At 34.2% G+C, this 16614-nt stretch overlaps 1 long non-coding RNA gene across 1 annotated transcript; it reads right to left on the bottom strand.

Moving 5' to 3' along the window:
* Nucleotides 1–304: 304 nt before the first annotated feature.
* Nucleotides 305–15911, bottom strand: LOC124887431. The gene is made up of 4 exons (XR_007045193.1): nt 15788–15911; nt 15104–15656; nt 10610–10665; nt 305–2255 (listed from the first exon to the last, which is right to left on the bottom strand). It is a non-coding gene; the product is annotated as an uncharacterized LOC124887431 (long non-coding RNA).
* Nucleotides 15912–16614: the final 703 nt, after the last annotated feature.

Raw genomic sequence — 16614 nt, 5'->3', positions numbered from 1 at the left:
TGAGTTAATAATTATTTTTCGTAGTGAGCATATCTAGTCAAAATGTAACAAGTAAAAATAAACGAAGGGAGTAAATTATCTCTTGATTTTTTAGACAAGTAAAAGTGAATATATATTTTTAGTGTAGTGGTAAGTGCACAAATAAAAGTGGACAGGGAAAGTACTGTTAAAATTTGGTCATCTCAATTTTCTTATCTAATTTTGACGTAGCATAGAGATTAAGAAAGTAAAAACGAATTTTGACTATTGTGATCTTAAACTAAAGATATGTTAGAATATATCAAATATATCATTTAATTTTTTATTTTGACAAGTAAACATTTTATTTACCAAGTGATCATTACAAAGCAAGAAAGATCAGCAGTCATGAACAAAACATCCCCATAGCTTACTCAAGATAAAGATAGCTATCCTTTATCTAACTACTCTATCTAAGGCAACATATTACGACCAAGTAGTTTATGATCCAATTTGGATTGATGGACTCCTCTGCTATGCACATTGTGCATAACTTGTCTTACAATGATACAGATTGGTCTTTGCTTGAGTTGAAACACCCTTGCATTGCGTTCCAGCCATATTGAATAAATAGCACTAGCTAATTTCATTAAACCTGTGTAGTACTACATGTGCCTTCATATACTGTAATGTCCATTGTATCTCAATGTGCCACTTCATACAAGTTTCGTTAATTGCTTACCAATGCAGCAGTTGATTCCATACACTTACAGCAAATGCACACTCAAAAATATGTGCTCTATGTCCTTATCCTTATCTTGACATAAAGGGCAGGTAACATTGTCCATTAAGCCCCACTTTGCCAGTCGAGACTTGGTGCCTAGTCTTCTATTCATTGTCATGTATAAGATGAATAGCCACTTTGGTGCACTATAATTAGACCATATCATCTTCTTCCATTCTACTTGGACTATATCACCTCTCATCTACAAATAAATCTTCTTTATAGAGTACTTATTCATGGCCAATATTGCATCCTCATCATAACCAGTCTCTTGAAAGTATTTATATGATTTTAAGATTTTTTGTACTATTCAAGAAGTCTGCTTAGCCTGAATGTCCCATACTTCTTCAGTCCATACTATATATGGATCCATTCCACCCAAAGCTTATCCTTCTTTTTACATAAGTTCCATAACCATTTACCTATAGCTGCTTTGTTCCAGGTGCAAATGTTCAAGAAATTCAATCCTCCACTAGATTTAGGATAACATAATTTTTCCCAAGCAATCAAGGCTTTCTTGGAAGCTTCAGCATTCCCTGTCCACATGAATCTCCTGTATATACCCTCTATAACATGTATAAGCTTTTTAGGTAAGCAAAAAAATTGAGACCAAAAAATTTGTATTGCAAACAAAACATTTTTGATCTGTTGAGCCCTTCTAGCTTAAGACAGAAATCTTATTGTCCAACTTGTCATTCTACTTAGCATATTTTCAACAAGCGGTTTGCATTGTACTTCTTGTCCAACTTGTTATTCTACTTAGCATCTTTTCAACAAGCAGTTTGCATTGTACCACAGATAACCTCTTAGTTCTCAGAGGTAACCCAAGGTATTTAAAAGGCAAGCCACCTCTGCAAAGTGAAGTTCCTGCAGAATTTAGTCATGTAGAGCTTGGTTGACACCACTAAAGAACACAATACTCTTTCCAGTATTTGCTACTAACCTTGAAGCATGAAATAACATCCCAAAACATGAATGCAAACAAGTCACAGATTTTAAATCACCCCTAAAAAACAACATCAAGTAATCAGCATAACTAAGTTGTACAATTCTTTGTGGTCTGCAACTGGGTGATAATGTATAACGTTTTGAGATTATTCCCCGAAAGTCACACAGTGCTTAGAACTACAAGTGATCTCAAGTTGACCCATGATATTGGCATAATTTACGAGTAACTGAATAAAATACATAAAACTAGAAATAATAAGCGAAAGCGATTTCTTTAGTTGAACTTATTCAATATAGTATTCATTAAAAACTTAAAACTCTGGTTATACAAAAGAAAACTAAAATTGAATACATCAACTCTGACCAACTGTCTATGAAACCTATACCGATACTGACCATAGGTATACGGGACATGAACCCCCAGCTATCCCTAATCAATACAAATGAATAGAAATAAAATATTGAATCTACAAATTGACTAGAATCCTAAATAAAGAGAACTCATCACCTTTTGGCTGGAAACTGCGAACTGCCTGACCATGATATTGTGGGCTATAACTGGTACCTACATTATGAAATAATGTAGCCACATAGACGTATATGTAGTCAGTACTTTTGGAATGTACTGAGTAGGGGGGTGAATGCAATAAGTAAAACTAAGATGAACATACTTTCAAATTATGCATGCAAGTGTAAAAGGACTCACCTTGATCATAAGTAAGACTGAAAATTGAAATCTCATAGAGAATAACTCATAAAACAATATCTAAACAACAATTGTGAGTCATTACACTTAGTTTCTAAAATACTCTTTTTCTGTGGGATATTCTCGTACCCGACATAAACCATACGAGCCACATGGAGTTTGATGGCTCAAACCCCTATTGAAAGAACACAATGACTCAAAACCTCATCGAAAGGGCCTAATATACTTTGCCAGGTTATAAATGCTAATTATGGTGATCAGCTAAACATGTCCTATTAGACAAGCTGAATAATATAAATGATAGGACAAGCTACATGCCCATACGGAAGTGTTAAAATAACGTACGGTGGCACATAGTTTTTGGGATATAGAATGTGTGAAATTCATATTTCCTTCTTGGTGCTAGATACTACTCTCAAAATCATGTTATTTGCTCGTACTATATCTATGAAGTTCATCCTAAGATAGACATATAAGCTGGTAAGTCTGAAAATATAATATGCCACTGTTTCATATCATATATTATGTGAATTTATAGCTTGTCTGAAATCTCATATCAAAACTGAAACTATGAGTATATTGTAATGCTTTTGAAGCTCAAACTATTAAACCTGAGCTTTATGTAAATTGAATACTCAATACTCAAATTGTAATCTTTTATCAGCTCATAAAAACTTCATATCAAAATGTCAAAAATCAATGCTTGAAATCTCTTTAGTGTATTAACTTAAATAAGCATGAAAATCATATACTTTTACTGGTAAACTAACTAATCATGTTGAAAATCATGTACATTTATCAACTTATGAATTTTCATGTCAAAATAATGAAACTCATCTCATAATATCAATTTCGTAGATAAAAACATAAGTAAACAAGAAATCTTGTGTTAAATAAAGTAAAACTCATGAGGAAACATCATAATCTCAAAGCATATGAAAGTGGGTATGAACTCTAGTTATCAATTCTTTAAAAATCATGTAAAAACTTAACCTTTAGGGCACACAGATGAAAGGGTATCCTTGTTCAAACCCCACATACCTGAACTTAGTGAATTTCTTGAGGAAAACTCGAATTGGGAGCTTGCAAGCTTGAATTTTGGTGAAAAATCTTCATTTGTGCTATTGAGGTTTGGGAGAAAAGAAGTCATTTTAATCTGAGTTAAAAGGGTAGAAATTGTGTTATACATGATTAGGGAGTTGTTTCATAGTTAAAAGGCCAAAAAGTCCTCGATCCCAAACTAAAAAAAAACTGGCATTTCTGCGCCCTTGGGCGTGGTACGCCCTTATCGCGCCATACAAGAGCATGGCACGCACTTATTGAGGTACGCCCAGAGCATGGCACGCTCTTATCGTGAATCCTTACTGGTTTGGGGTCTCAAAATGACTCCAAACGCATTTCAAAAATTTCAAAATACTTTTTAATGGTCCCATCATCATCCCTTATCATAATTTGTCTAAAAAAACACCGTTAAAAATGAAGGAGGTATAAAAATAAAATCATAGAAATTTAAAGGTCTAACATTGTCTCCCCATTAGGATCATTCATCCACGAATGAATGTCGAAAAGGAGTAACAACTCTCGTATGGGCTCGCTAGGCCAAGATATGAAACTTGTTTTACTCTAAGACGGAGAACATGGAACTGAATTTCCAAAGCTAATCATGTTTTGTAATTGAAATCACCTCTTGATAAGGTATTGACTCGGCTGAGACATATGAAAGAGGAACACATATATAGGAATCGTATGGAATAATGTACACATGACATGTATGCTAATGAAGGATATAACTGAGCTGAAATGATGAAACTTCTATCATGAAACTAATTTTTGAGCTAACATGAAAACTATAAGGAGCTAATTCATGTTGGGAGTTTAGAACTCTCTTGAAACATTCATGACACGATCGTACATATAGAACTGTGAAGCGATATCTAATGTGATAAGATTTCCAAAAGTTACTAAGAAGGAAATCTAAGTTTCCTCAGACTCTCCTTATCATAACTTCTAATAACAATCGACGGAAAAAATCTTGGGCCTGATCTGAGTATGGAATTCGAATAAGGAACTGTAACATGGAGTAACTGGTAAAGGTGTTGCCATGTGACCAGGAGATCACGGGTTCAAGCCTTGGAAACAGCCTCTGGCAGAAATGCAAGGTAAGGCTGCATACGATACACCCTTGTGGTGGGCCCTTCCCCGAACACCGCGCATAGAGGTAGCATTAATACACCGGGCTGCCCTTTTTTTTTAACTGTAACATGGACAAAACTATATAACTTGGAATATAGGCATATAGAACAAAAGCTAGGATAGGATTACTCTACCTTAGGCAATACAACTATTAACCTTCAAGCTTAGCAACACTTTTATAAACTATACTCTTCCTCTTAAGTACTATGTTTCATGCAATTCAACTTACAACCTTCAAATGGGTATAGGTGACTACTCTACCAAAGTCTGAGTTAAGCTACATACTTCCACCATGTTCAATCCTATCTCGAAGCCACAAGGTACTACACATAACACAATAATATTAGTCAAACTATAGATTCAATATATTATGTCTTTTCAGAGCTCCCATATCAAGAATAATACCCCTTACAATATCAACAACTAAATCCAAGCTCTTATTAGGAATTCACTAGCGCACAATGCATTCATCTACTTATATATCAACATGAAATTCAAGCCTATCATTATTACCACATATGAACTTGTAGGAAACCAACCCAGCTAGAAATTTTTCTCATATTCTCTAATACCTCTATCAATAGCATTTTTCATGAATTATCCCTAAAAATACACACCAAGAATTCTCAATTAACTATGACATAGACCCAAGATTTGCCTCAATCTTTCTTCACACTTATAGCCTTATATAAAACAAGCATACGACAATCTTCCCTAATGAGGATATCTACTCTCTCTCATCTAAACCTTTGTTTATCTATTTCATCACTAATATCTTAACATAACGAAGGTCACTGAAGTGATAGAACATGAGGACCTAAAGAAGGAAAGAATACTATACATAACTTTGTCACTTGATTAGGCCTGAAAAATAGAGTATCATAGGCATGGATTTGTTAAAGAGATATAAACTAAGGACATACATGACATAATGCGAATTTCACTAGTCTTTAAGAGTGTACCTTGAATTCTAAAATCTGAGCATACTCAGAAACATAAGTTCATACTTATCATAAGTTACTTAACATAAGACTGAAACTCTTAGATTCATGGGGGATGACTCAAATCACGAAGTGAAGCTATTACTTCTTTTACTAGGAGATGAGAATGAACATGAATATACATGAAGTGTATAAGCATGAGTCACAAGCCTTGCTCTATCATGTAAGATATGGATAGGGTTCCATAATGATTGAAATCCAAGGAATATGCTAGAGTAAGAATGGATCACTATCTCATTACAACTCTTATTAACATGCCTCACAATCTAATTCACAAAACTCAATTCGGTTCTCCACCCTATCATCTCCCCCTTAGATTTAAGCCGACATTCTTCGCCTATGGACCTATCCTATGTCCTCAAGACTAAGCCACAATTTTTGTACTCTAACAGTCTACACTTGAATGCTCAACTCACCCGAATAAATTAGATTTGGAAAATACTAACTTCATTCTTGGGAACTTCCTTCATACATACCACCCTTAACTTTATCTAGCTTCAATAATCATCGTCATATACACTTCTTGGTAAACATGCATGCCTCACTAAATACACAACCTGTCCTTCTTTCCATAGTTTTATAATATCACTCCTCTAAATTCATATTTTTTCCTAAACCATAAGAATCAAAATTATATCAAAAGACTCAACATCCGCAACCTATAACTCCAGCTTAGCTATTAAGAATACTATATTCTATAACTAGTCTTCTTCACACTTAGCAACTCAAGATTACTATGTAAGAAGATATGACACTTAATAATCTTAGAAAATAATATAGTCACATATTACCTTGGGTACACCTCTACATTATACCTACACCATCATACTTAATTGAAAATAAATAAAATTAAATTCTTGCATACACTATTCCAAGAGTGCTAGCTCATTTTCATATAACTAGCATCACAAACCCTAGCAATCATTACTTCCACCTTGCTGATTATCCACTTTTCAAACTTAGTATGCATTTGGCCATGGAAATTTTTTTACTTTTTTCTAAAAACAATTTCACTTTAGTGAAAAAAAGTGAAAATAGTGGTGTTTGGCCATAAAAATTATTTCATTTTAGTGAAAATTATTTTTGGAAAAGTGAAAATAAGTTTTACTTGTTTTCACTTTTCTTACTCCTATTTCTCTCACAAAATTTTAAAAACAACTCAAATTTATATCCATGGCCAAACACAACACCAACTCCAACTTCAACTCCAACTCCAACTCCAACTCCAGAAAATTATTGTTTTCATGGCCAAGCGAGGAATTAATATTTAGTACTAGATATGATTAACCACAACCTCACACACTATTCTTGATTGGAAAAACATCAAGAAATACTAGTCCACTAGAACCTCAAAATAACAATAATTGAGCATAATCTTATGATCTACCTTATTATACCCACTAGCATATCCTCTTTTCACGCATCATTGCTACTTATCCATCCATACATCTAAATTATATTCCTAGCTCACAAGCATCAACCAATTTCCTTTTCACAACCACAAGGGGAAACCTAGATTAACAATCCTTAACCACCAAAACTTTCATTAATAACCTATACTTTTCTAACACAATGAAATACCATCAAGTACTCCTCTCGTACTTCAAGCATACTCTTAAGTCACCTTAACTAATAACTCCTTCTCTACCTTTCACCGTGAAATCTATACCACACTCACTACCCTCTAGATAATACCCAAAAATATATTACCCCAATACTAACTCAATGGCATGCGTAGGTCCATCTATATACTTTTAACCAACTGTTATCCCCATCTTTCTTATCACTACACTTCTAAATCCGTACTTCCAACTCTAAGGATGTTCTACTACTTATGAATCATAACACTCTAAGTTACAATATCCCTCAATGAAAATGGTATACAATAATATAGGTATATACTCTCTCCTCTCACGAATGTTATCTGTAATGAAGGGTTAAAAGAGAAATCTAAATATATTCTATATTATGTCTTAACTATATAATCACATGGGTAAGGGCATAAGCTTATAAATTAAAGGACTTTAAACACACTAATGGGCTCTTCTTAAGCCCTATGTGTGATTTCTGAAGTCACTAGTAAATCTGAGAGCATCATCTCGAAAGGAATTGGAATTTACTACGTATATTAACTCAAGGGTAAGTTATAGTTAGAGGATCTTGGAGTAACACATGAAACAACAAAAGTTCCTAAGAGAATAACTTTACTGCACAATCTAGAGTGTGAAAGAAGAAAAATATTTTTAATGCCTAATAGCCTTTTGAAGAAAAGTACAGATGTCATTGTATCTTTCCATAAGACTCTACTAGCACAACTTCACAGACATCCTAGGACTGACACGACCCGAACCAAGGCCTATTCGTGTCTGGTGTCTCAAGCCTAACCAAGACCGGAGACCACTCCCAATACCTAAACCATAACCGCCCTACATCCTCTATCGAAATAATTCTGAGCATATCACAAGATAAAATAATAATAATTTAAAGACATAAGATGAAGTCTATAACCATAACCAAATAGTCACAACCAAGTATCTATCCAACACCAATCCCAATGCTAATACCAATACAAATATTAACACTAATACCAACACCTCTCATGCCTATAGTAGTCCAACAAAACCTCTAATCATAATCAAAGAACATCCGATTCGGACATGCCCCCAACCGTAGCCAAAACCAAAACTAAAGAAATAACAATAATGAAAAGAAGTCCATAGTATGAAATGGATTCTTTTAGAGTATGGAAACTCACCACTTTAATCTGACTCATAGCTGTCCCCAAATCCAAGTCACTGAGCAAAGGGAATAGTAGTATAGCCGGTTCTTGTATCACATGGGGATACAGCACCCAAAGACGGTTAGCAGAGTGAATGCTAGCATGTAACTCAGGGATAAAGATAAAATAATGTCATCATTCAAAACCAAATCAAATAACCATATACAGTCACATATATATCGTGTGGGGATAGGGAATAAGGTTTAGAGTGCATTTAAAACCTTTACTTGGGTTGTATAGCTCCTCTATCCTAAATGTCCACCCACGGGCTATATGGGTTCATCTCTCCCTGCTGAAAGGGCCCCGGTACGTGTTAGCCACACGAACCAGAGGTATCAAGGAAGACTAGAAAATGCCCCGACCCCACGTCAATCCCCAATATATATATATATATATATGCCAATGCACACAGGTCATTAAGACCAAACCTCATATCGGCAAAGATGAGTTTTCAGTATTAGTCCCATCGGGACCTCCACTTTTCACGGCTTTGCTATGTAACCCCCTTTATGCTCCTATTAAAACCAGTTACACATTCCAAACTCTTTACTAAGGAGTCTTTTAATTAGGCATTAACCGTTGGTATCGTTATACCAAAATTAAAGCTTGCAAGTTAATTTCCTTATGCCATATAAAACTAAAAAACAAAAATTAGACTCTATTGTTTCCATTAAACCATGACCATGGCCACCAAGGCCTTTCCAAAACCATTTGAAATCAAGCCAAACCAGTTCAAGTTTCATTACCAATTATGCAATGCAAGGATTCCAAGAATAGTCAAACTATGTGATAAAATCATGTTCATAGGCATTTTCACAAACAGGTTGTGAGCACATAAGTTTCAAAACCATGACGAAGTAATTTGGGGAATCCATAGTACCCCATAATCCATTTACTATTACCATTGATCCCACAATATTCAAAATCATACTAAAAGCATGAAAAACTATAATTACACCATGAGAAACATTATTTGACCATTTACATTCAAAAAACCCAACCTTTATTTTAAAACCATAACAATACCATGAAAACCATACATTAAAATGCATGTTTCTTGTAAAATAACAATGAGGGAGAAGTAACATGCCTTAGACACCAAGGAGTACAGAGAGAATCACTCTTGAAAGCTCCTAATTGATTAGCTTACAGAAACCCTAGGTTTTGCTTGAACAGAGAGTTTAAGAGAGATTTTAAGAGTGTTTGATTGGAATTAATGTGTTAATTTAGTCCCAAAAGGAGTTTTAAGTCGTGATATCAAAGAGAGTTAAAAGGAGGAAATGTTCAGAATGCCTCTAACTTGAAACTGTAAAAAGTCGGCAGGTGGTTACGAGTCGACCCCTTGACTCGTGACCACAACATATGACTCGTATCCTTGAGTCGTTACCAAAATAGTGAGTTGGACACCCATATATTGTCCATCATATGACTCCATGACCCCACTCGTGACCTGACTATACAACCCGTATGGTACAGTCGTATACAAGACAAAACTCAAAGGATTGGACACTAGACAACTTATGACTCAACCCTACCACTTGTAATATATCCTCACGTCTCTTAGTGAGCTACTCATACTCAGAGCCAAGTCAAGTCACCAAGCTTCTGATTTGATTAAGGATCGACCAAATGAGTCATCACCACCCATAATGACTCATACCACCAAGTTGTTAACAAAATCAAAAACCTAACCACCACCCACTGGATACCTAACGACTAGGGTTACCTAAATTGTTCCAATATTATACGACTTATATGATAAGTCATTACTAGGACAATAAGCTCAAAGCTTAGGAAATTTCCAAGGGTCAAAATCCAAGGTGTTTCAAGGACAATTGAACACTGTGCTCTAATACCAAGTTTTGTAATGCCACGAGACTACCCCTTAAACGTCACACAGTGCTTAAAACTACAAGTGATCCCAAGATAATCCATGATACTAGCTTAATTCACGAGCAACTAAATAAAATACATAAAACTAGAAATAATAAGCGAAACAGATGTCTTTAGGTGAACTTGTTCAATACAATACTATTTAAAAACTTACAACACTGGTTATACAAAACAAAACTAAAAATGAATATATCAACTCCCACTCACTAGTTATGAAGCATCTACTAATACAGACTAAAGATAGTTGGGACATGACCCACAGTTATCCCTAATATATAAAAATAAATAGGAATAAAATATTGAATTTACAAATTGACTGAAATCCTTAAATAAAGAGAACTCATCACCTGCTGCCTGAAAATTGTGAATTGCATGATCATGATATTGCGGCTATAACGGGTACCTATATTATGAAATAATGAAGCCACACAAACATATATGTGGTTAGTACTTCTGGAATGTACTGAGTAAGTGGGGGTGAATGCAATAAGTAAAACTGAAGTTGAACATACTTTCAAATCATCATGCTAAGTGTAAAAGGACTCACCTTGATCATAAATAAGACTACAAGATGAAATCTTATAAAGATAACTCATAAAACAATATCTGAACAATGACTATGAGTTATTACACTTCATTTTTAAAATACTCTTTTTTGTGGAAGATTCTCGTAACCGACATAAATCATGCAAGCAACATGGAGTCTGATGGCTCAAACCCCAATCGAAAGGGCAGGATGACACAAACCCTCATCGAAAGGGCCCAATATACTTTGTCAGGGTATAAAGGCTAACTATGGTGATCATCTGAATATGTCCAATTGGACAAGATGAATAATACAAATGATAGGATAAGCTACATGCCCATTTGCACAAGCTAAAATAACCTACGGTGGCACATGAATTCTAGAAAATAGGATGCTCTAAATCCACATTCTCCCCTCAGTGCTAAATACTACTCCAAAATCATACTATTTGCTTATTTAGTATCTATGAAGTTCACCTTAAAATAGGCATATAAGCTGATAAGTCTGAAAATATAATATGCCACTGTTTCTATCTGAAATTCTTGGTTTCTTATGTGAAATTCATAGCTTTTATGAAATCTCATATCAAAACTAAAATTGTGATTATATTGCAATTCTTTTGAAACTCAAATTAGTAAACTTGAACTTCTTGTAAACTGAATACTCAATGCTCAAATTGTACTCTTTTATCAACTCATAGAAACTTCATATCAAAATTCCATAACTCAATGCTTGAAATCACTTTCGTAGATAAACTTAAATAAGCATAAAAGTCATATACTTTTACTAGTAAACTGACTGAATCATGCTGAAAATCATGTACATTTATCAACTTATGAATTCTAATGTCAAAATACTAAAAATTATCTCATAATATTAATTTCATGGATAAAAACATAAGTGAACATGAAATCTTGTGTTAAATAAAGTGAAACTCATGAGAAAACATCATAATCTCAAAGCAAATGAAAAGTAAGTATGAAACCTAGTTATTAATTCTTCAAAACTCATGTAAAAACTCAAGTTTTGGGTACAAGGATGAAAGAACATCCTTTTTCAAACCCCACATACCTGAACTTGTTGAATTTCTTGAGAAAAACTCAAATTAGGACCTTGCAAGCTTGAATTTTGATGAAAACTCTTCTTTTATGCTTTTGAGGGTATGGGAGAAGAGAAGTCATTTTAATCTAAATTATAAGGGTGGGAATTATGTTATATATGATTGAGAAGTCGTTTGATAGTTAAAAGACCAAAAAGCCCTTGACCCCAAACTACAAAAAATAAAACTGCATTTTTTCGCCCTTGGATGTCGTGCTCCATTGGGCATGGTGCATCCTTAGGCGTGGCACGCCCTTATTGCGCCCCTCCAAGGGTATGGAATGCCCTTATCGCGGCATGTCCAGAGTGTGGCATGCTCTTATCCGAACCCTCACTAGTTTGGGGTCTCGAAATAACCCCAAATGCGTTTCAAAAATTCCAAAACACTTCTTAATAGTCCCATTACCATTCCTTATCATAAATCAACTAAAAAATCACCGTAAATTATGAAAAAAGTATAAAAATCAAATCGTAGAAGGTCTAAGATCTAATAATGGTATTCAATATTGTTATGCAAGGTCTTAAGTATCTTGGTGTGATAATCCATAGCTAATACAAATAGTTAAAGAGACAATGGATCTCCTTGCCTAACTCTCATCTAAGCATGAAAAGGTCTAGTGACTTTTTCATTAACATCACTGAGTAAGTAACAGTTGCAACTCATCGTTTAATCCATTTCATGACCAGTTTAGGAAATTTTAACTCTACTAGAATTTGTTCTAAGAAATTCCACTCCAAGGAGGCATAAGCCTTCTCCATATCAATCTTAATCATACATCTCTTTGAGATACCCTTTCTTTCATATCCTTTCACTAATTCATGACTAAGTATGATATTTTTATTCACTACTCTACCAGGCACAAAGGTTGTCTGACTAGTATCCACCAAGAAACTCACCACCTATTGTAGCCTGGATGTAATCACCTTGAAAATGATCTTATATATAGTCGAACAACAAGAGATAGGTCAGTACTCACCAATTGTTGTAGGATTATCCACCTTAGGTATAAGAGAAACTGAAGTACAGTTGATAGGACTATACATTTTATAGGTGCTAAAGAACAATAAGACTACATCAATGATATCTATGCCTACCACTAACCATGCTTTTTTTAAAAGAAAACTTCATTATAACCATCATGGGCTGGTGCCTTTAAGTCATTGATAGCCTGTAGAGCAGTGAATACCTCCATCTCAATTACTGGTTGTGCTAGAAAAAGTTATTTGTTCCTTGCTCAAAACATTCTCAAGTTTCATTATATTCACATTAACACTTGGCAGACAAGTAGTTGAATGACCCAGCAGTCCTTTACAAAAAGTAGTGACCTTATGTTCAATGTCCTCTTGTGCATGCACTCTAACTCCTCATCAGTCAATGAGCTAGTAATTGTATTTTAAGCCATATTATTCTTCATATAGGAAAGAATATAAGAGGTATTAGCATCACCTAATCTCAACTATTGAACTTTTGACTTCTGTGCATTGCACTCTCTTCAATCAAACTCTACTTTTCTATTTGCTATCTGAAATCTTGCTCATGTTTTCTATGGAACTCAACTGTTATGTGATCATTCATTTCTTCTTAGATCCTATTGAGTTGGCCTCTCAAATCAGTAACCTTCTCCCTTACATTTTAAATTTTAGAGCTATTTAGTTGCTTGAGTCTGCATTTAACTCTTTTCAAATTGCGCCATATCTTTTATGCCTCACTAACTCTGTATATGAACTCAGGATGCTCTTTAAGGCAATTAAAGAACCTAAAAGCTTTAGCAAATCCTCTACACTCCTAACCGAACTTTAATCTTAAAAGAGAATGATGTGATATCCCTGGCCGCATTATATGTAACTCCATAGTAGACATATGTAGCATTCACTAATGCTCGATCAATTCTACTACAAGTGTGCCCATTTATCCATGTATAATCCGTACCAATAGCCTTCAGCTCTTATCATGTGTGAATCAGCAAGAAAATCTGCAGTGTTTAATTTTACCTCTTGCACTGGACTTCTCATCACAAGTTAGCATGGTAGAGAAATCTCTCATACATAACATAGGCATCTATGCATTTGTTACCCTCAACCTCAAATATGACCACAATTTCACTTTATCATGTATAGTGTATAGACCATACACTGCTACAAAACAAAAAAGTATATCACTCCCTTCACCTAAATCCTGCTTTGAATAAGCTGATCAGTCTTGTACATTATCTGACAGTCTATAGCATGAGGATTACACACCAGCCAAATTTTCTCTTTATTAGAATACTCATAGTTAGATGCATATAACCAACCCGGTGCAATTTTTTGGATAATTCTACTAGCTATATTCTCCTTTACTTTATGTTTTATGATAGCAATAATGCTAACTTTATTAACCTTCAAAAATAATTTCATCTCCTTTTGTTTATGAAGTTTATTTAATCCCCCAGTGTTCCAAGTTATCAAAGTCATTGAACAAACTTTATACTGGTACCTCTAACACCCTTCTTCTGCAGTCTATGACTTATGTCAATATTAACACTTTCATCAGTTGTAGCAAGGGACTCAAAACCAATATTTATTGACATGGCTTGTAATATACTTGGTATTACTACTCCTTTAGATGACTTTGTTGTCATCTGCTGCCAGGAATCCTCAACCTTCACCTGTGTCTGTTGATTTACTAAATCACTATTCTTCTTTGAAGTACCTGGTCTTATAATTTTTATTAGGCTTCCTTTGCTATTTTTGGACCATTCTAGGAGTATCTTTGTCTTTGCTTTCCTCCTTACCATGGCATTTATGCCCAACTTACATATACTTCTAGCAATATTTTGATATCCATTCATACTTCACCACCTGATCAAATACCCTACCATTATGATCTATTATTTTTATCTTCTGTGGAAGTTTCCTTGCAACATCCATTTCTACAAGCACCCGAACATATGATCTTCGTTCCAGCTTTGTTATACACTCATCTTCATAAAGAGGTACCCCTAGGGCACTACTTATTCTAAGGAAAATTTAGGTATTTTATCTATATCGGAATAGTTTGCAACACCTCTTTGTTAAAATCAAAGTCAGCACTCCACTTTTTTATTATAATAGGTTGATTGTTCAACATATATGGCCATGCGTAAAGCAGCTCATTAAGATCATCCAGACTCTCAAATTTCACTAAAAAATAGTCATCATTATGGTAGTAAACCTTGGGTTTACTAACAGTGTTCACCTGAAAGGCAATGTATCGCTCAATCGTAGCTATAGTAGGTGACTTCCCTACAGCATACAAAATGGGGGCCTATTTTTATTCCTCTGTTGTGCGATTAACATCCTGCTTGTTGAGTTCAATGACATTTTCTCAATTCTTCATAATTGATGCCATATAGCTAAGGTTCATACCTTTAGCAAACATACAATTTGTAGCAAAAAGATTCGACCTTTTTTTATCTGAATCTGCAGATAGTCAAGCTTCCTTTGTGCATTCACCAGAACAGGGGATTTCTCCAAACTACCCTCCAATCGGTCTTGCATGCCTAATTCTTTATCCTTCTAAGATCTAGTAGTGTTCGCCACAGCTACTGTTCCATTGGAATTGGGGGTCACCTCCGTAATCAGGGGTGGCCATTGTTCCATTGGTTTCTTCCCCATCTACTTGCTCAGCTCACCGAGTTCACCGACGACCCCCATTACTGAAGTTTCAGGTGCGTTCACCTTCTTCTTTTGTCGTCCATGCGCGATCTCCGATTCTAAGGCGCACTTTAGCTAGTCACGTGTCATTTAATCTGCAGTATTAAATATATTATATAAAATATTTAAATTAAAATAACTTTAAAAAATAAAAGAAAAGAAAGAGATATTTTTTTAAAATAAAAAAATAAGATAAATAAATTAAAAGGATGGAAGTAATAATTACATTGTACGCCATTTTGTACTCCCCTTGTTGCATTTGTTTGTCGTGACAGGAAGGGAGGGACTAGTGGTTGATTAGAAGTCCAGTAAGCATAAGCAGCAAGGCGTGCTAACTTATCAAATCAGCCAACTCTCAATCATTGAGAAATGAGAACCAAATCAGAATAAAGTATTAAAAAATGTATGTTGTGACTTGATTGAGATGATCATACTCTGTTTAATCAGATATTTTGATTTTAAATGTTGAGAACGTAAAATATAAAGTATTTTACCTGAATTAATTGGTTACTGAATTTTGAAAATAAAATGAATCTATAATCTATAATTTATATTTATATCTATAATCTATATCTATATCTATAATCTATATTCTATATCTATAATATATTAAAAGTGTGAAGACCCTAGAAAAGTGATTTGAATTTTTTGTCTTCATTAAAAGATACAAAACTGTCTTTTCACTATTTTCTTCAATTTATTATTTAATTATTTTTATTATATTAACTAAAATTCTAAAATATATAGGACTCCTAAAATATATAGAAGAAAAATCAATCAATATTTTTCTTTGTATTGATCAATTAAAAAAATATCTCTAAAATAGGATTGAAAAATACTCCTAAATAGGACTCTATTAAGAAAATACTTCTATAAATATTTAAATGCACGTTAAACTAGAGAGAAACCGATTTACTTATTGAAAAAATATGATTGATGCTCATCTAAATTGATTCGGTTGCATGTCTAGATTGGTGAATGCTTAATTTTCTAACCCTCAACTTCTTTATTATTTTTGTCAACATAATATAATTCGACGTGTATGTATATATA

Source organism: Capsicum annuum, chromosome 9 (genome assembly GCF_002878395.1).
Source record: "Capsicum annuum cultivar UCD-10X-F1 chromosome 9, UCD10Xv1.1, whole genome shotgun sequence".
Taxonomy (NCBI): Eukaryota; Viridiplantae; Streptophyta; class Magnoliopsida; order Solanales; family Solanaceae; genus Capsicum; species Capsicum annuum.
The sequence above is the reverse complement of the archived record's forward strand: the minus strand, read 5'-3'. Positions and strand labels throughout refer to the sequence as shown.